The sequence below is a fragment of the Somniosus microcephalus genome, chromosome 15 (assembly GCF_052327205.1).
Source record: "Somniosus microcephalus isolate GS21.2 chromosome 15, FLI_Smic_1.0, whole genome shotgun sequence".
In the NCBI taxonomy this organism is placed as follows: Eukaryota; Metazoa; Chordata; class Chondrichthyes; order Squaliformes; family Somniosidae; genus Somniosus; species Somniosus microcephalus.
In genome coordinates this window covers 81686169-81708079 of record NC_141001.1, presented here as the reverse complement: position 1 = coordinate 81708079, position 21911 = coordinate 81686169, and the positions used below count along the sequence as shown (strand labels likewise).

The 21911-nt window shown below is 43.4% G+C and overlaps 1 protein-coding gene across 2 annotated transcripts in view; it reads left to right on the top strand.

The window, feature by feature from the left end:
* Nucleotides 1–21911, top strand: part of LOC147107057 (leucine-rich repeat-containing protein 4C-like) — a 1510012-nt gene that overhangs the window by 795860 nt on the left and 692241 nt on the right. The gene's annotated exons all lie outside the window — the stretch shown is intronic.

Here is a 21911-nt window from a genome sequence, read left to right as displayed (position 1 = left end):
CCAAAGATGACCAATTGTAATATAAAGGCAGCCATTTGGGTGTAATGCCTGAAGTTAATAAATCTGGCCATGATGCGGCCATCCCTGGCAGCAATGTGCTCGGGTGCTGGTGTGATCTGGACCGCAGCTTCCTCCTGCTCCTCTGAAGAGCCTTGCTCCTCATGCAGCACTAATCCTTGCTGCTGCGCTATGTTGTGCAGGGCGCAGCAGACCACGATGATTCCGGAGACCCTGGCTGGTGCGTTCTGAAGGGCTCTTCCACATTTGTCAAGGCAGCTGAAGCAATTTTGAGCATGCCTATTGTCTGCTCTATGACACATCTGGTGGAAATGTGGCTTTCATTATATCTCTCCTCAGCTTCAGTACTTGGCCTCCTCAAGGGTGTCATGAGCCACGTCTTCAGTGAATAGCCCTTGTCTCCATGCAGCCACCCCAAATTCTGTTTGGAGGAGCGAAGAGCTGAGGGAGGGTGGACTGGCACAGGACAAAAGAGTCATGGCAGCTGCCAGGGAATTTGGCACACATATGCCTGATCATCTTCCTATGGTTGCAGGCGAGCTGCGCATTGAAGGAATGGAAGCCCTTGCAGTTGACAAAGACTCCTGGGTGATGATGGGGTGCCCTGATGGTCACATACGTACAGTCAATGATGCCCTGCACCCGTGAGAAGTCAGCGAGAGCCGCAAAGCTGAGCGCCCGCTCGGTAACGCTGGCTTCATCAGTGGTAAAGTTGATATAATTGGCTGACTTGTCAAACAGGGCATCAGTGACCTGTGTGATGCATCTGTGGGCAGCCGACTACAAGATGCCACAAATGTCTGCTGCAGATCCCCGGAAGGAGCCTGAGCAAAGAATTTGAAGGCGCTGGTGACTTTGACAACCACTGGTAAGGCGTGTCCACCTGCTCCTCTGGGCTGCAGGTCTTGACTCCAGCAATGTGCAAATGTCTGCGATGACCTGGCGCGATAGCCTGAGCCTCCATTGGCACTGCTGCTCAGTCATGTTGAGGAAGCTCATCCTCTGCCTGTATACCCTGTGTTGGGGGTGTCGACTCTGGCACGGTGAAGCCCTGCGCTGATGCCTTCTGTCCTGTACAGCATCAGGGCATTGAGGAGAAGGTTGGTGGTGGTGTTGTTGGTGCTGCTGTTGGGGTGTATTGAGGTCTGATTCTGAGGACCAAGGTGAGACAATATAAATGGCACCCATGCTTATGTAATAGATGGCAGTTCAATTAGAGATGACAGAAGCAAGCTGTCACTGGTGTGATAGGTTGTACTAATGAGGTAACAGTGGAGCCCGACTTTGCTGAAAACACTTGCAACCTCTAGAAAGCTAAATCTGTGCGGACAATGCACTCAGCAACAGCATCCACCTTAGGAAAGTAACCAGGTGTCAGGTGGAAGTATTTATTGTACTTTCCATGCTGTGCACTAATGTGCTGGATCAATGGCCACTGAACATCCGCCTAAGGTTCACAGACATGGTTCCCGAGCTACATGATTCCCGTGATCATCCAGGGAAATTTGAAAGGCAGGGTTAAAAAGATGCTTAAGGATCTGACAAGTACGTAATAATCATTTGAATTAGCTCGGCCGCCTCTGCAGTTCGGGTGGCTGCCGTACTGGCAAACCTGCCCGAGGGAAAGGCACATGAGAGCCGGATGACTGCGGGTTCCCGACCCACTCGTAGTTATTTCAAATTTCCCTCCTGACCCGCCTCCAATCTCGCCCGCACAGACACCAGAAAATTCCGGCCATGGATTCCATTCCATATCTTTGTGAACCTTATTCAAAAATCTTTGCATTTTCAGATCTGTTCTCCATTGAGTGGTGACAGGCATGTGAGCAATCAATATCAAAGAACTGAAAATTCATATCTCATGTTTGAAAAAAGGTTCTTGATTCAGTATAGTGTGTGTGTGTGAGAGAGAGATGAGGACCAGATAAAAATTTCAGGAATTCACACTTATGTTGAATTGAGTGGCAATAAAACATCAAAGATTCACTCTGGAGACTCCATTTTTAAGACTGTTTTAATCTTGGATTTGTGGAATCTTCCTTTAAAAGTGCCTCTGCTTTATTGACATTGACATCTTGTATAATGGAGGATGAATATATGTGACAAACGTCCAAAATAAGAGCTTAATTGTTTTTCCTTTCACTTCAATATTGAAGGCAGATGCAGTCTGGAGCACTGTTAAATGTATAACTTATTACAGTGTGATGTCTTTTTTTTAAACTTAGTTTCCTTGAATTAATCGTGGCAATATAAGGGCAACTGTACAGGTAATGGACATATTTTGAAACTAAGCATTTTTAAAAGGGCCACGCCTTACTGAATTGATGCATACAAACAAGACAATAGAGAATGGAATAAATACACAGGAGCAATATAGGTAAGAGGGATTTCCATGTGGTGTATCAGCTCAGATCACCATTGCTGGTGTGTTTAGTTACTTTAGGCTACAATTTTGCTGGCGCTCAGCAGACAGGATGGGTGGCGGGTCAGCTGTGAAATTTAAAATGATTGACAGCCGGTTGGGAAACCACTGTCAAAACGCGCACACCTGCATTTCCCTATGTCGGGTCTGCCAGCGGCGGAGGACCCAATTCAAATCATTAGTAGCTTGTTTACAGCCACTTAACAATACTTTTTTTCCCCAGCTTTTTAACTTTCACAGGTCGCCACTGTTTTCCCGCTGTGCCTAGACCTCATCTGTAAAGCTGAGGTGAGATGTCCATTGCCATTGACACAGCTGATGAGTTGACACCTTCAAAAGTTTAGTAAAAGCTCCCAGGTGATTTAAGAAAATGTTCCCTTAACCACTAGCTTCTCTAAACTGCATTTCCACTACAGATTCAGAATGCTGCAAGTCTTTACACAAGCCTCCATTCAGTCTGACCTCATTACCTCTCTCACCATTGACAGATCACTCTGTCATCTCTACTTCACCTGCCATCTACTCCATCAGCATATACTCTTTCACCTTGGTCCTCAGAATCTGACCATGATCAGCCCCAACACCAGGCACACCAGCAGCACCAACAACCACACCAACCTTCTCCGCAATCACCTGATGCTGCACAGGACAGAGGGCATCAGCACCCGACCACATTGCTGCCCAGGATGTCAGGGATGGCCTCACCATGGCCACATTTACTTTACTTGACGCTGCTACATGATGCGCCAGGTTGGCACCACCCCACACCAACACCATAAATCATCCCTACAATGCCCAAGCCATTCCTTTCACACTCATCACTATTGCGGATGGTACCGTTATATCTCACCATTCACTGCAACTCACTAAGCCACTGCCAAAGGTGCACACAAACTGTCCAAGAACGCAGTGTTGAAAATAAAGATTTCAATGTTTGACAGCACATTAACAGAAACTTCACATGAACATTAGCTAAAACACACAAGTGCCTACCCTTGTGTGTTGTTAGTTGGTATAATTGGACGAGGATGAGGGTGAGTATGAGGGATGGCGAGTGAGATGGGGAAGTGATAATGTCGATAGTGAGGGATTGGTGGAGGTGCAAGGTAAGTTGGTGCGAGTAAGGATGTGCAGGAGTAGGGTAGGGAAGGCAGAGTGATGGGGATGTGATGAGTGGCACAGCAGAATGAGGTTGAGTGTGGCTTTGCAGTAATGTTTCATGATCTACTGAGATCATTGAAAGGTTGGCACCACTGCCGCCTGGTCCTCCTGATGACATCCCTGCTTGTGTCCTCCTGTGCAATATACACCCAGGCTGCGTTGATCTCCTGGGAAGGTCTCTTCTGCCCTGGACCTCCCTGTGTGCAGTGACTCCCTCCATAAGCATACGGAGGGAGTCATGGGAGAGCCCGGGTGCAGCCATGCACCTCTGTGCAGTGCTTGTCAGTGTTTGCAGCACCTCAATGCTGTAGAACATTGACAGCACAACTGTGAAAGTAAATTTGCGCATGGTCCCTTTAAGGAAACCGGCTGATGAAGCGTCATCAAATTATGTCATCAGACCTGCTTCCTTCAATTGGCTGGGATCTCGCTGGGTGGGTTTAACGAGCCCAATCAAGGGAAAGTCATGTTGGAGGCTGGGATGGAGGCAGGATCAGCGCCAGGACCCGCCAGCGCCCACCATGAACCCACTGTGGTAAGGAAAATCGCAGCCTTTGGGTCTAATTGTTGTCCAGCTGTGAGTGTAGTTGATGAAGATGTGTGGGTAGCAGAGGACATAGACTTTCCTCTTTTAAGTTCAGAGGAAAGTATACACTCTCGTTTTGGCAACTGTGAATGCTGACGAGTCGGATAATTTGTAAATAAACCTTCCAGTAATTTTAGCCTGTACAGGGTCCTGTGTATGATATTTCCAGTTACAAATTCACAGGGCGGAGTGGGAATCCTATGTAAAGTTCAGTGTGCATTGTTACTGCACATTAGAGTAATTACAAACCCTTTGGCTACACCTCCTGCCTCACAATAGGCAGCACTTGATGGGGAAATCTGCTGCAGATGTTAAAAAAGAAATAGGCTGGAATTTTCTGGTGTCCGTGTGGGCACGATCGGAGGTAGGTCGGATGGGAAATTTGAAAAAAGTCATAGGTGGTTGGTATCCCGCCCCCATGCACCTTTCCCTCTGGCGCGTTTTCTGGTGCAGCAGTGACCTGAACAGCAGAGACGGGCAACCTAATTGAAGTCATTATCAGTTTGTTGTCAGACCCGTAAGTGCCTTTTCCCCCACCTTTCAAATTTCCCTGCATGCTCAGGAAGCACATCTGTCAACCTGAGGCAGGAGTAGAGTGGCCATTGATCCAGCTGATTAGTTGACTGCATCAAATGTACTATAAAAGCTCCCACCTCACAGCTGATCACTTGCCTCAGGCAGAAGCTGTTGCTGACTACATTGCCAGCACAGATTTAGCTTCTTGCAGGCTGAAAGTGTTTCCAGCAAAGTCTCCATCCAGTGTCACCTCATTGGAAGAATCTCACCATTGACAGATTGCTTCTGACAACTCTACTTGACCTGTCATCTTTTCCATCAGCATGGGTGCCATTTATACAGACTCGCCTTGGTTCTCAGAATCTGTCCATGATGAGCCCCAACACTAGATCCAGCAGGCACACCAGCACCACCAGGTACACCAGCCGCACCAACAACAGCACCACCAACCTTCTCCGCAATGACCTGATGCTGCACAGGACAGAAGGCATCAGCACCCGAGCACATTGCTGCTTGGGAGGCCAGGGATGGCCTCATCATGACCAGATTTACTTAACTTTATGCTGTACATCCTGGCTGCCACATGCTGCGCCAGGTTGGCACCACCCCACAGCAACACCATAAACCATCCCCACAATGACCAAACCATTCCTTTCACACTGTTCAGCATTGCAGGGGATACCATTATGTCTCACCATTCACTACAACTCACTAAGCCACTTCCAAAGGTACACACAAATTTGTCCAAGACCAGAAAGTAGTGAAAATAAGGATTTTTATGCTTGCGATCACATTAACGGAAACTTGACATTAACATTGAATAAAACACCCAAGTGGCTACCTGTGTGAGTTTACATGTATGTCATCTTTCTCTTACGCGTGTGTCTATGAGGTGCTACCCCTGTGGCTTCAGCAGAGGTAGAGGCCGCCTGCTCACTTCCCTGCTGCAACTGCTTCAACACTCTTTGCGGATGTCCTCTGGGTTTTGGAACCTGTGATGGCCCCGCCAAAGTCTGCTCCTCCTGCGACTGTGCAGAGGCAGACTCAGCCCTCGCTGTCCGAGGAGGCAGCTGGAGCTGTGATGGGGGGGGGGGTCACAATGGGGGAGAAGTGTAAGCGCTTTGAGAGTAGCCCCCACTTCCATGTCCCCTCTCACCATCATTCTTCTCATGGGCCACCTGAAATTCCCTGTTAACAAGGAGCTGGAGAGCACCTTGCTGCACATCAGTGGGGCCATGAGGACCCACATCTATGCTGACATCACTCCTAGAGAGTAGGTCTATGAACCTCTGCCATCTATTCTCCATAGAGACCATGTGCTCCTGTAAGTGGCGCATTAGCTGCTTCATGCAGGTGGTCATCCTTTCCGTGGAAGAGCCTACAGCCTCCATCGCCTGCGACACGGTGGTGCTCATGTTGAAGATGGACTCCTCCATTCTCTGAACATTTGCAGACATCACAGTCGCAAAACCTATCAGAACCTCCTGCTCTTCTTCCTGCAACTCCAGGATCGCCCTCTTTCTGGATGGCCCCCCGAGGCTCAGCGTCTGCATGCAGCTGAGCAAAGCTGGGAGCATCCTGCACCCTCCGGTGAGGAGTCTCCACTGCTGTCCCTGTCTCCACCATCTGCTCTTGCTTAATTGTGAGTTATGAGACACTAGGTAACAACTCTACTCTGGCGCGTGGGAACCACCGAGGTGTGCGTATCTGCGCTAGTGTTGGGTGCACTCATGTCTGCTGATGGTGCGCCCTCAGAGGCTGGAGGCTCCTCTGAGGAGTCATCTTCCTCTTCCTCCTGGACAGTGGGGGAAACCTTGATGGACCTGTGGGAGTGTAAAGAGATGAGTTAGATATGCCATATGAATAATGGCTACAGATACCATTATGCACATGATGAGTGATTGGTGTATGCCATGTAGCCTCCTCTGCTGTTGTGAGGGTGGCAACTGATGATGTTCCACCTCCAGTTCTCTCCCTCTTAATGTGGGTTATCTTTTCCTGCAAGGAGGGAAAGAAGAGTGAGACTGATGGAATAAGTGTAAAGAATGGATGGGTTAGATCTTTAGAGGATGACTATGATGGAGTGGGGTGTCAAAGCCAAATGGTTTCCTTGTGTGTTGTAAGTTTGTATGATTGCATTAGGATGAAGGTGAGTTTGAGGGTTGGTTAATCAGATGGGGGTGTGAAAATGTAGATAGAGAGGGATGGGTGGATGTGCATGGTATGTTGGTGTGAGTAACAATGTGCAGGAGTAGGGTTGGGAAGGCAGTGTGATGGGGATATGATGAGTGGCACAGCATGATGAAGGTGAGTGTGGCTTTGTACTCACTGTTCCTGATCTAATGAGATCACTGAAACACTTCCGGCACTGCACCCAGGTCCTCCTGGCCACATCCCTGCTGTTGACCTCCTCTGTAATTTGGAGCCAGGCTCTCTCTGTCTCCTGAGGAGGTCTCTTCCACCCATTTGAAGGGAAGAGGACCTCCCTGCGTGCTCTGACTTCCTCCACAAGCATATGGAGGAAGTCATCGGAGAACCTGGGTGCAGCCCTCTGCCTCTATGCAGTCATGTGTCCAAGTGCTTGGAACAATCAAATGCTCCAGTACAGTGCCTGCACACTCCGAGATCGAGATAAATCTTCAAATGCAATTTGGCCATGGCTCCTTTAAATATCCCAGCTGAAAACGCATTATGGATGATGTCATCAGACCCGCACCCTTTAATTGGGCTGGGTAAAGCACTAGGTAGGCTTAATCGGTCCCATTAGCGCAAAGTCCATTTCTGGGGTGGGATGGAAGCAGCAACAGGGTCGCGACTCTCCGCGTCGACCGCCTGCACCCGACCCAACCAGAGCAGCTAAAGAAAATTCCGGCCATAGTGTTTGAAAGCCCAAAATACAACAGCAAACTTGATCTCAAGAACCCTGATTCTGTTGTGGTTCCTGCAGAAAATATGATGTAATTTGCTCTGTGCACCGTGTGCTAACCTTAAGCCACCCGACTGAAGTTATATCACAGGAAGATAATAGCAGTCTGTACAAATGGGCTTTTTCTCTCCATGTGTCACTGGCATGGTAGTTAAGTTCCCATTGTACACTGGAGACCCACTTTTAAAATGTACCCACTTATTTTTTTCTGTTTGTGGAGCTACTATTAGCAAAGAGAGTGAACACACTAACACGAATGGGTGAGCACACTGCAAAGGAATCCACTTGTTCTGTCACACCAGTGTTCTCTAGTCTGTTACATCTAATGGTTATATAATCCAAATCTGGTTAATTCACGTTAATTGGAAAACCCTGATCTTATTACAAATTAATTGATGAATGCATTGTTGCAAATAGCTAGTAAAATACACAAATTAATAATTTCATGAAATTGGATTAATACCTATTATAGCATCTTTATTATATTATAAAAGTTGCTCAGTGTTTACACTTCAAAGATATGTAACTAGTTTAAGTAGCTCCTCTTAATTATTAGCTGGTTAACTCCAACCATCAGCAGCCTCCATAGTCTTGTTATACTGATGCCACCATCAATCGGATCAAATTGGGAAACCAAAAAAGTCCTATTTTGATTTTTAAACGTGTGTAACCGAGGTCAAACTCTGCAGCACAGAGACCATTGTTGAATGCAGACCTGCTGCATTTACAGCCAGCAGCTTACTCTCTGCTCACTGGCACTCGAAACATTTCGAACTGCAAGAGCCAGCTGGTGTGACAATACCCCTCTCTGCCGCAGAGTTGGGTCTCAGCTGAACTCCATCTTCCTGAACTGACAAGAGTGATACTGCAGACGGAACTATCGGGTCTCATTCATGTTGATTGTAGCCAGTTCAGTGCTTGTTTTATTCGTAGCAGTTGTTAAGCAGAAGCTATTAATTGTTCTCTTTATTGATCACGATGATTTGTAATCACTAAGTGGCTGTTCACTGGCAGAATGTATTTGAAGCTGCTGTTACGCTGGGCTGCTGCTCTCAGACTAGTAGCTGAGTGAACGGTTTGCAGCTGACGGCAGAGTAATTGTACCGCAGGCTGCAAATTGTGGGTTTGCCCTCACGGGAGAGCTCCATGCATATTGCTGACATGCGCGCACAGACCTAAAGTCTCGCTCAGTAAATTTTAAATGGGAGCATCTGTTTTCTCAGAATTTTTTTTAAAACTCTGCTTGAGGTGATTAAGTGACCACTGGGTCCGATGGAGCCTCTCAGCACTTCTTAATAGTGACTTGACACCACACTGGAATTATCCTTCGCAGCAACACAACAGTGATAATACAAACTGCATCCCAATTGTTTGCATGCAGCCAAATTAGCCCAGCAGGTGAAAATTGTCAATTGGCTTTTACGTTAGAGAGACAGATACAAAGAGGATCTGCAATTCAGTTTCATAAGTCAGTTGGTAGATTAACCATGTAAAGACACAAATAGTTTAGTTTGATAATATACCACAATATTACATATCCCCAGACCTAAGTATTGAACAGTTCTGACTATAACCTACAGCACCCCCCTCAGAGCAGTCCTTTAAATGAGGATATTCTTGTAAATAAAATTATGTATGTATGGATGAATACTTACCATTACTAGTACCTACACACAAATTTCGCTTTTCCTTTACAAGTAAGTATTTGGCTTGGTACTCCAAGTTTCCCATCAGGTTAATACCCCAATTATTTTCCAGGATATGCTCCAATGGCAAGAGCTTTGTAAAAGGCAACACTGTAATCAAAGCAATGCCAGATCCAGCCACTTCTTGATAAGGTGGTGGCGGTGGAGTGGTTATCTCTCAGTACTGGTAGTGGTAACTATAAACAGCTGCCACTGTGGAAAGTAAAGATGCATATACACTGCAAGTGTGGCATTAGAGCAAAGCGATTTCTGCTTCGCACTGACACTAAACTTGCAGTGTGAATCCAACGTTGGAGACTGACCTGACTGTGGAGCATAGTGGATTGAAACATCCTTGTTTACCACAGAGCGTAAATCCTGAGTCGTGTCAAATTTGGTTAACAAAATGCTGTTTAAATTATTTTAGCTTGTTGCTTTCAACAAGCATTAATGAGCCACTTGACCCTTGTTCATGCTATGGGTTGAAAATAGTGGTACAGATAAGAGACAGGTGATAAAATGGAATTGCTCATATTAATTGAAGAATTAAAAAATGATAAAGGTATTGAGCAGTGTGGGTCAGTAACAATGCAAACTACTTAAAATAAGAAATATATCCCTTGTGTGAAGAATTTTCTGTAATCAGTCCTAAAATGGCCATTTAGTAATTTGAACCTGTGTCTCCTTGTTGTACTTCTGCAATTTAAATTAAAGTGACATTCTGAGTTTCCTTTTTCCGTTCCTTTAACATTATATATTTCTATAAGATTTTAGACACCTCCTTTCTTTGACTTATATTCTACTACTTTGGTTATAAGAAGGAAAGAGCTTGCATTTATATAGCATCCCTCATGATCTCAGGACATCCCAATCCACTCTACAATAAATGAATTACTTTTAAGGTGTTGTAAAGTAGGAAGTGCCACATGCCAATTTGTGCACAGTAAGGTCCCACAAACCACCATGAAAGAATGATCAGATCATTTGTTTTTAGGTGTTAGTTGGGGGATACATATTGACCAGGACATTGGAAGAACACCCGTGCTCTTCTTTGAATAGTGTTATGAGATCTTTTATGTCCACCTGAGATGGCAGATGGGGCCTCAGTTTAACATCTCATATAAAGATGGCATCTGCAACAGTGCAGCACTCCCTCAGTGCTGCATTGGAGTGTTAGCCTGGATTATGTGCTAAAGTCTCTGGAGTGCGGGTTGAACAAACAGCCTTCTGGCTTGAAGGCAAGAATGCAACTACTGAGCCAAGGCTGACACCATATTTTGCCTTAGTAGCTCAACATTCTTTTGGTTTTGTTGATTGCTGCTCTGGATTGGTTGGATATGTTTAATATTCATATAGAACTTTTGTCAAAAGCTTTTCAGAAGTTGAGGTACACCCCGTCCCACCACCATCCACTTGGTTTGTGACTTCCTCAAAGAAGTCAAGGAGGTTGGTCGTAAACCTTTACGGTACAATAATTTAAATATGGGCCTCCATGCATATTTGTATTTAAGACCGAAAAACGAATGTGATTCTTACCTCAGTCATTTTTATTTGATATCAACACTGGAGGAAAGTATGCAGCGTTTTATAGTTTCTTTGAGAAGCCGTGCCAATCAAAGGTTACCCACCTCAACATAACAATTCAAATAACCTCTTGTTCAACAGCCTTATGGATTAAGATCTTTAACCCTGAGCTGTTGAAAAGAAGACATTTGATGAAAGTTTTCTCTTCTGTTTAGTTAGAACTAAAAAAAAATTAAATGTTCAGAACCACAGAATTTGGCTTCTATTTCCTGGTTTATAGAGAAGCGTCTTTGCAATCTTGCACATATTTTCATCCCTATTGGTCTGCAGCTCTATTACTATCAATTCCAAATCATGTAGAATCAAGACACTCAAAGTTATTCTTAAGCATTCAGGAAAACAAGACTCCTGAGTTTCTGCAAAACCACTAGTTGAAAAATTTTTTTTTTTTAATTCTCATTTATCATTTAACAATACTTTAAAAAGGTAAGTTTATTTTTAGCCCCGTAAAAAACTTTAATTATTTTTTTCAAAAAATGTAATTTTTGTTTAAAATATTTAATTTATTGTAATTTCAACTCATTTAAAAAATGTGATTTAAAAAAATGTATTTAATGTTTTACAGTGTTTTTTGGGGTGATCTCCATTCATATATTTGACAGGTCTATCTGTCAGGTGTATGAAGGGAGATTCCCTTCTTTGATAAGAACATAACATAAGAAATAGAAGCAGGAGTAGGCCATTCAGCCCTTCGAGCCTGCTCCACCATTCAATGAGATCATGGCTGATCTTCTGCCTGAACTCCATTCACCGGCCCTATCGCCACATCCCTTGATGCCCTTACTAGTCAGAAATCTATCGACTTCTGTTTTGAATATACCCAATGACTGAGCCTCCACAGCCCTCTGGGGTAGAGAATTCCAAAGATTCACCACCCTCTGTGTGAAGAAATTCATTCTCATCTCAGTCCTGAATGGCCTACCCTCTATCCTGAGGCTGTGGCCCTTGGTTCTAGACTCCCCAGCCAAGGGAAACATTCTCCCAGCATCCACCCTATCAAGCCCTGTAATAATTTTGTATGCTTCAATGAGATCCCCTCTCATTCTTCTGAATTCAGGAGAATACAGGCCTAGTTTACTCAATCTCTTCTCATACGACAGTCTAGCCATCCCAGGAATCAATCACGTAAAACCTTCGTTACATTCCCTCTATGGCAAGTATATCCTTCCTTAGGTAAGGAGACCAAAATTGTACACAGTACTCCAGGTGTGGTCTCACCAAGGCCCTATATAATTGGAGTAAGACTTCTTTACTCCTATACTCAAATCCTCTTGTAATAAAGGCCAGCATACCATCTGCCTTCCTAATGGCTTGCTGTACCTGCTCATTCACTTTCAGTGACTCATGTACAAGGACACCCAGGTCCCTTTGAGCATCTGCATTCCCCAATCTTTCACCATTTAGGAAATACTCTGCCTTTCTGTTTTTTCTACCAAAGTTGATAACTTCACATTTATCCACATTATATTCCATCTGCCATGTTCTTGCCCACTCACTGAGCCTGTCAAGATCCCCTTGAAGCTTCTTCACATCCTCTTCACAACTGACACTGCCACCTAGCTTTGTATCATCAGCAAATTTAGAAATGTTACATTTAGTCTCCTCTTCCAAATCATTGATATAGATTGTGAATAGCTGGGGCCCAAGCACTGATCCTTGCAGTACCCCACTAGTCACAGCCTGCCATCCTGAAAAAGACCCGTTTATCCCTACTCTTTGTTTTCTGTCTGTTAACCAATTCTCAATCCATGCTAGTATATTACCCCCAATTCCATGTGCCCTAATTTTGTTCAGCAACCTCTTGTGTGGGACCTTATCGAAGGCCTTCTGAAAATCCAGATGCACCACATCTACCGGTTCCCCTTTGTCTACTCCATTAGTTACATCCTCAAAGAACCTCAATGGGATTGTCAGACAGGATTTCCCTTTCATAAATCCATGTTGACTCTGCCCAATCTTACTATTAGTTTCTAAGTGTCCAGTTATTGCATCCTTTATAATAGGTTCCAGCATTTTCCCAACTACTGATGTGAGGCTAACAGGTCTGTAGTTCCCCATTTTCTCTCTCCCTCCTTTCTTAAATAGCGGGGTTACATTTGCTATCCTCCAATCTGTAGGAACCGTTCCAGAATCTATAGAATTTTGGAAGATGACAACCAATACGTCCACTATCCCAATGGCCACCTCTTTCAAAACCCTAGGATGTAGGTCATCCGGTCCTTGGGATTTATCGACTTTTAATCCCATTAATTTGCCGATTTCTAAAAGGATCCCAATCCTCAGGCTGACCGCTTTTTCAGGCAACTTTATAAGCTTCCTCCTTTGACTTAATACTAGCTTTAATTTCTTTTGTTAGCCATGGTTGGATCACTTTTCCTTTGGCTCCCCATGGCCCACGTGATCCCAGGGACGCTTGCGAACCGCATGCGCCTCTGGGATACGTAGGCCCTGCTCATTTCAAGTTGGAGAGGCCCAGGATCGGAAGTGTCCGGACCTCGGGAGCCCTCAGGTAAGTCCATAGATTATTTCCAGATCAGAGGACTCCGCACGCAAGAAGCCTCCGATCGGAAAATTACGGGCCAAGGATTTACACCACTTAAATAAAAATAAATGTTCTCGTGTTCAAAATTAATTAAAAGACCTTTTAAGCAATTAAAATAAAAAATAAATTTTTTGAAAAATAAATTTAAACATTTTAAAATGGGCCAAGATTAACCTAACTCTGCGACTGCGAAAGTGTTTTTGCAGCGGATGCGAACGATCTGCCAATGCGAAACTTGACAGATTGCAAGTTCCGGGTTTTTGCACATGCACAGCGCATGCGGAAACCTGGAACTTGCGGGGCCTTTCAGAAGGCTTCCAACAGCGTACACTGTCATGCCCATTTTATGAAAAATTTTACTGTAAGTTGTGTATCACTTCATTATGTATACATGTTCTTATGTTGTGTATTGCTTATGTATTACATTTGATTTTATTTTGTAACATGTTTGAGGAACTCGAGTGTCACGTCTTGAGTCTCAATTTTAATCTGAGGTGGGAATTGGGGATATGCGGTCAAAGCGGGTGGCAATCCATCTGGCTTCCTGGTGTGTAAGGCCCCGAGGGATTTTAACTCTCGGAACTCATTTAAATAGTGCTGAACTGTCCATATAAGTTATTGTTGGGGGATTACTAATAGATACCAGTGCTGGAATGGAGATGAAATGCCAGGGCTGGGCAGGTCTAAGGATTCCTTCCAGGGTCCAGAGGGGCACTCCTGCTCCTCCTAGCTCACAAGGAATCCTCACCAAAATTTTCAAAAATTACTTACCTTGGCCTCTTGCGAATGCTCTGCAGTCTCCTGGCAGGTTTCGCTAGTGGCTTTGGCATGAACAAGCCTCCCGATTTCTGGAATTAAAATTACATTGTGCCACTGATAACATTATCGAACAACAGCTTCCATATATGAGGTAGTCACCTGGCTGGAGCGGACGGTCCTCCCACGCCTGAATTCTGCTTGCTTAAAATAACAGAGGGCGGGAACACATGGGAACACAGCACAACCCATCCCCCCCCCCCCACACCACCACCATTATAACAATCCGCACGCTCTGTTTGCGCTGAACACACTGGGTTAAAATCTAGGTTTTGGTTCCATTCTTTGAGAATTTGCTGTTACATTAGACAAGTGTCCAATGATTATAGAAAATGCTTGAAACAAAGATCGGATCTGCCAGATTCAATAAGGGAATTGGATAAATACTTAGAGGGGAAAAAAATTGTAGGGCTGTGGAGAAAGAGCAGGGGAGTAGGACTAATTGGATAGCTCTCACAAAGAGCTGGCACAGGCTCAATGGGATGATTGGCCTCCTTCTGTGCTGTATAATTCTCTGATTCTATGATTTTGTTTACCCTGATTGTAATCACACCTGTTAACTGAATGTGTACTTACTCCTGTTGCATGAAGGTTTCTGTGCTGATTGAGGTCCAAATGCATGTTAGTCACATGTTACAGGATCTTCATTATTTTAGTAACAACTTAAAAATATAACTGTGAAACCTGTTTCTGTTTTAATTTTATAGTACCATTAAAAGATGCAATATGTTATGCAATAGAAAATTATTCCTAACATTTCACTGTGAACTTCTTATAACTGAATACACTGATTATATATTCCAGGTTAACTTTTCTATACCCTTAGCAATCTTATATACCTTTACAAGATCATTATCAGACACCTCCTCCTTTCTCGGATGAAAAGCGCAAGTTTCTCCAATCCTTTCTCATAACTCAAACCCTGACACAAGGGAACAGCTTTGTAGCTCTTCTCTGCACTGTCTCCAAGAACTTTACTCGTAAATTGGTGACCAGAACTGGATGTAACATTCAAGGTGCGATCTCCATGATGTCAGCGTGTACATGTCTGAACATGGTGGCGTCATGGTTAGTGGGCTGACATGACAATGCAATGACATTGTACTTGGGCAATGGCCACACAGTGGACGCACATCCATCAGAATGCACTTTACTGCTGCTTCACAGAGACACCAGCAATGCAATTTAAATACTGGAGAGTGGTGTTCTTAGACTGCACTCCCAAGATCTGGGCAGCAGTATAAAGGTCCTCTAGATTGATAGCATGAAGGTTTGCTTGATTTACAGTCTGGCACCAGGAAGAAATTTCACACAAATTTCTCTCCAAGTGTTATCTGTGGTTAGTCACATCTCTCAGATTAAATCATTTTGGAGAGTCCATAATGCTGCACATTGTACATGAACTGCAAGAAGAAATGGATTTGATAGCAAGATGGATGTTTTACTTGCAATATTATATTCAAGTAACATGCTTCTTGCTAGAAGCGGCCTTTTTGAGAGTAATTAGTCTGCAACTTCACTGAACAGCTTAATTATTCATCTGGTTAATATGTCACGCAACAACCTAATCCTTTGGGGCAGATAAATATCTTTAAAACTGTGCTTTACGTTTTGAAAAGGCATCATTTTCCAACCTGTCCCAACGTATTGTGGATTGGTATTTTCCCACCTCGGCCAAGCTGCTGTATCAATGTGTTCGAACACACTTTGAAAATACTTTTTCTCACAAACTGCTGAAACAGAGCAAAATGATTTTGGACTTTTGCTGAATTAGGCTTTTCACATTCAGAGTGAAACTTTGCAGGACACTATCTCAGGAAAGTTAATGAGTTGGCTAGAGTCAATCATGGAATGAATTGGACATGGTAGGTGTTAATGGGCTGAATGGTTCTTTTCTTTTCTAGGCTTTCTAATGTTCTTAAGGATACAGCATAAATGTATTGCTTCACCGTGAGCTTGGTGTGCTGTCTTTCCCTGGGGATTATTTACTTCACTGCCCTTCTATTTTCTGACAGATTCTATTGTGTTTAAATAAAAGAATGCTACCAGGCAAAACAAAGGTATCGTAGCAGTGGATCAAAAATCTACTCACCTTTGAAAGTGACAGATTGGGCAATCTTTTGGATGGGGAGTTTTCTGAGAAATAGCGTTATTTAGGCTGTGTTTCTGCAACATACAGGACATCATAATCTTTGTGGTTAACAGTGATTGCTTATTTGATATAATTTGATTTTATGGTAAGTATAAGATCATGCAGTGAATTTAGAATGGAACTGGTTCTGAGGTAAAATTCTTCCATTTCTCCAGAACCAATATTGTAGTCCTACACTTTTATATATTTGCTCTATTTACCATATAAAGCTCATCAAATCCAAGATATATTAAGAGCCTCTGGGCTGGATTTTCCAAGCCCTGAGGTGTAAGGGGTGGTGTGTGGGTCAGCTTCGCCTCTGACTTATGAGTGGTTTGAATCGCTCCCACTCCCTTGGTTCTAGACCTGGGACTTATTTGGGGGTTGTGATGAAAAGTGCAGCAGACAACTGAATCTTGGTGAACAAAATAAAATCTTTATTTGAGAAAGAAAATATACAACACAATAGTTTTAACACTCTAAATTGGGGGAACACTTCGGAATATATGAGGGAAAATAACAATAGACAGAATACTTCACCCCTCCCAATCCCACTTCACTAGCTAAGTTGGGCTCGAGACGACCAGGGATAATGCTCACCAAAACAACTTCTTTCGACAGTTGTAGAGGTTCGCGATTTCGGGGTTCTCTAGATGTGTCGATTGGGGCCTGCCGTACCCCAGACGCGGTAGAGGACTTCACCTGCGTGGCTGGTCAGTCTTCGCCAGTCCGCTGATGCGGTAGGGTGCATATTGGATCTATCAGGTGAGTACCCAATTTCTTTTGGTTAGAAGTAGGGTTTAGAGTCTTTTCGATAAAATCTTACCCAGGGGTAAGTCAGGATAGATTGTAGAGTGGAAAAACTTGCAGATCTTCGGTTTTCTTCCAAGTTGGGTTTTGTTGGTCGCAGTGGCCCAATATTACCCGGTTGCTGGTAATATTTGGTTGTTTGTTTCGTGGGGCCCTGGTCTGCCATGAGGTCTTCGACGGTGTGTCACTTCTTCTTGGACTGAACTTGGTGATTTGATTTGACATGAATGATGAAGTGAACTTCCTCCAGCACTGCTTTCTTGAACTCTTTTCTTCTACTGTTTGCCCTCTTCTCACCGTTTTGAACTCCTTTGAACTCTCCTCTCACTCGATTATACTGTTTGAGGCCTACTAATCTGCGCGACAAATCAGTTCTGTCTCTTTGTTAGTTTTGGCGGGCTCGTTAACATTGATGGGTTAAAAATTGTTTAATAGGATTCGGGGTGGTCCCATCAATTCTTAATTGGTTTTAAGCGATTGTTTAACCTCTTGTTTAATTGCAGTAACATTTGTCTTTTCCTGTGGGGGCCAAAGTTCTTTTGTTGGTTCGGGCATGTTCTGCATTATGTATACTTTGGATGGTTCTGTAATTTTGGGTGGGAACTGCTCTTCTGTTGGTCTATTGTCATTATGTAAAATGACTGAGACAGTCCAGATCCAGATAGCCCCCAGACAGCTTGGCTAATGCCAATACCCAAAACTGTCCATTTACAGAGGCCAATCCCAATTCCTTTTGTTGCAGCCCCCTTTGCTTCCACAGGCTCGAACATGCTTTTAAAATAAAAACCAAAATCCTGGGATCCTTGATTTTTAAATCTCCCTGTTGCCCAATATTCTAATACCATTCTGACATGGTTTATTAACAGTCCAAAAATCCCCTTCTTTAGGGAAATCTTCTTGGTTTTGGGGAATCTGCTGAATTTTGCGAATCTTACAGTGGAGGCAGGCATGGAGGTGGGACTGCCGGTAAAGTAGCAGAAAGTGGGGGCGGATGGCAAAGCCGCCCCATCCCGCTTCTGTGCCCTTTTGCCAGGAGGTGGGAAAAAGTGCTGCTTCGGGACCCATCTTCTGGAGGCAGGAAAGGCATTAAATACTTTTAACTGCCTGTTAACTGGTAGTTAACATGTAGAAAAAGGATTAGTGCCATTTTACCTTCACAGGTGAAGGCTTCCCAACCTCGGTGAACCCCGTCGGGTTGGAGGAGATGTGAAGGAGGTCTGCGGCGGCTGGAGACACCTGGAAGTAAGATGTAGAGGTGAGTGATGGGTGCAAGTGTGGAGTGGTAAGCATGTAAGGTGAGTGATATGTTTTAAAAAATGTTCACTTACCTTGTTTTCTTCTTACAGCCTTCAGCTGCGCTGGATCGGGAGACTCGACATCCTCCTTGTCGATTTCACAGACTGGCTGTTGGATCCTCCGAACCAACAGCCATATGAAATTTACAAAGTTGAAAGGTTTGATGAATCCTGAACACAAGGACTCATCAAGCTACAGAGAATGTCAGTATTTGATAGCTTCCCAGAGCTGTCAGACACTGACATTTCTTCTTCCAAGAAGTCTTGACAGATAGCACATCTGACGTTGATGTGCTCTGTCAGTGACTTCCTCCCTAAGTGGCCTGCTGAGCCCACAGGTCGGGCTTAACAAGGTCAATCAGGGGAAAATCCCTCTGGTTGGTCAGACGAGGATGGAGGCGGGACACTGACATGACAAGCAGTAGTCCCGCCTCCACCTCTTCTCCATTCACAAAATCCAGCCCATTGTGTGCACTGTGCAAGCAACGTGGGTAACTCATAAAAATAAAGCTTGGTGGCAGCGTTACCAGTTCATAATCAGACTTGTCCTGTATGCTATACAATTTTCTGTTGCCATTTTGCACAGCTTCTTCTGCTGTGTTTCTTGTACATTTTCATAGATACACATAAATATGAACATGTCAGTCTTCATTTGCTTAGCTTTGTTTCTCCCGACTTCTCTCTCTTCGCTCACCCAGCCAAAATGTGCAGCCACAGCCAGCAGTATGCCACAAAAGAAAAGGCTCAGTTTATCTCAATTGTACATGTTGTGAGTGAATCTCACCAGATAGTTCAGAAGTCATGATTTGAACCATGTACAAGTTGATTTGGGGAAAAATTGCTGTATCTGTGTAGGTTCTTGTAGAGGTGTGAGTGGAGTTAACATCAATGAAATGAATAGGGCAAGACAGGTAAAATTCTTCCATTTCTCCAGAACCAATATTGTAGTCCTATACTTCACATAAAATCAAATTCTATCAACAATTTGCATATAAGTAGAGTAGACCTTCAAGTTAAAGAACAAACTGAGATTTCAAGACTTTGGGTTCAGTTTGGGATGTTCACTGCAGAATACTGTTGATTTCTGATCTTGTATATTTTGGCTTTGGAGAGCTGAATTGCAAAAATCCCAAAGATTGGATTTGACATGGCTTTGGATCATTAAAATTTAATCGGAAGCTAATGCTGAACTCTGAATGCCCATTTTTGTTGATTATACCATTCACTCGGTTCACTCCATGTGACATTAAGAGTTGGCTGAGTGCACTTGGTGCAGTGAAGGCTATGAGCCCTGACAATATCCCAGCTGTAGTGCTGAGGATCTGTGTACTAGAACTAGCTATCCCTCTAACCAAGCTATTCCAGTAAAGCTATGGAACTGGCATTTATTCGACAATGTGGAAAATTGCTCAGGTATGTCCTAGCCACAAAAAGCAGGACAAATCTAACCCGGGAAACTACCTCCTTGTCATTCTCCTCCCAATCATCCACACAATTATTATTTCCAACAAGAGGTGCAGCCACCTTCAATGACACCACCATCACAAAGTCCCTCACCATCAATGTCTTGAGAGTCACCTTTGACCAGAAGCTTAACTGGATGAGCCACATGGTTAGAAGAGCAGGACAGGCTGGGTGAGAAGAGTGGCTCACTTCCTTATCCCACAAATCCTCTCCACCATCTGCAAGGCTCAAGTTAGGAGTGTGTTGGAATGCTCGCCATTCTCCTTGATGGGTGCAGTCACAACAACATTCAAGAAGCTCACACTATCCAGGATAGAGCAATCCACTTGATTGGTGCTCCTGCTACTGGTCTCAATATCCACCCCCTCCACTAGTGGTGTACTGCGGCTGCAGTATGTACTATATACAGGGTAGTACATACAGTAGCAAGTCGCCAAGCTTACTACCCCAGTCCTATGGCCTACACTAACAAATAAGGAAAGAGCAGTAATATCACAGGAATATGATCACCTCCAAGTTACACACTATCCTACTTGGACATATACCACCATTCCTTCATCTTTGTTGTGTCAAAATCCTGGAATTTTCTACCAAACACAATTGTATCAATAGCACATGAAGTGCAGCCATTCAATGACAAGGCCCTCTACCACCTTTTCAGAGTAACTCGGGATGGGCAGTAAATGCAATCTTGCCAGCATTGCCCATACTCAGAGAACATTTATTTAAAGCAAGGAATTTTCTTATCATGTTAAAATATGGGATGATTACTTCATTGGAGTGATATTATGATCTAAAGCAATATGTATTCATATTGCATTTTAGACAAGACAAGGTGTAAAAAGAGATCTTTATGTTCTGTGATACAAAGTGATTTGTGATATAATAATGTGATTAGATTGAGGTTGGCATTCTCAAGATTGTTTGTACAACTAAACCCTGAAGTAATCATATCTGTTAGTATTATAAATTGTTTGGTATCCTGGATTGCAAAGGTCTTATCTGACCTCCATCTGTGTTGGACATCTTGTCCTGATTTTATATTCCTTCCAGATTTTCACTGTATATTGTTGCAGTACCTTACCCGCTATCAAACTTTTTCTGTACAACTTTATTCTTTATTCCTTTCTATTTGGCAATTGTTGATGACTCCCTTTTATTAACGGAAAGTAAATGATCAAAGTGAGCATACACACTTGAGTCTCCGCATTGCATAATTGATAATTGCTAGAAGATTAGAGTGAGTTGATTCATTATTCACTAATGTCCTTACATATTTATAAACATATTAAATGACACAGTGCTTTCTTAATAAATTAATTTTGTGATATGCTATCATAGCAAATACTAAATGCATTTAAAAGTGTTTCCTGCAGTATTTTTATTGAAAGGGTAACTGGGATTAGCTCACATACAACTCCCATAGCATAACAATTAAGAGTTTGCCAGGATTGGTGATCAATTCCATTATTCAGAAAAAAACTGATATTATGAAGGTGCAAATTTTAATTTGCAAATACCTACTTTTCAGAAGGTATTAGGAGGATGTAATATGCTATTATTAGTCTTAAACCCAGTAAGGAGCAGATGGTGTGCTGAAAGGAAGAGCTTGGTAGAAGTGAGTTTTCTGACAGTTGTGACTCCTGAATTCCCGTAAGGTTTAAGAATGTATCAGATGGCATCCAGAAATAATCACCTGATCCAGCAGTATGCTTCAAATCAGTGAGAGAACTTACTGTGATTGACATTTTGTATAACTTCCACACAGGGCAGCTGCTGACTTAAAATTGGTCGAAATCTTTACAGTGGGAAGATTTGAATAAGTAACCTATGGATTAGAAATGAATAAGAAGAAATGGAACAGGAACTGAATGAAAAGCAAAAGCATTTTTCCAGTTACATTTTAATGTAGCAATGATGTGAACACATCCATATATAGCAAGTTAAACATTGTG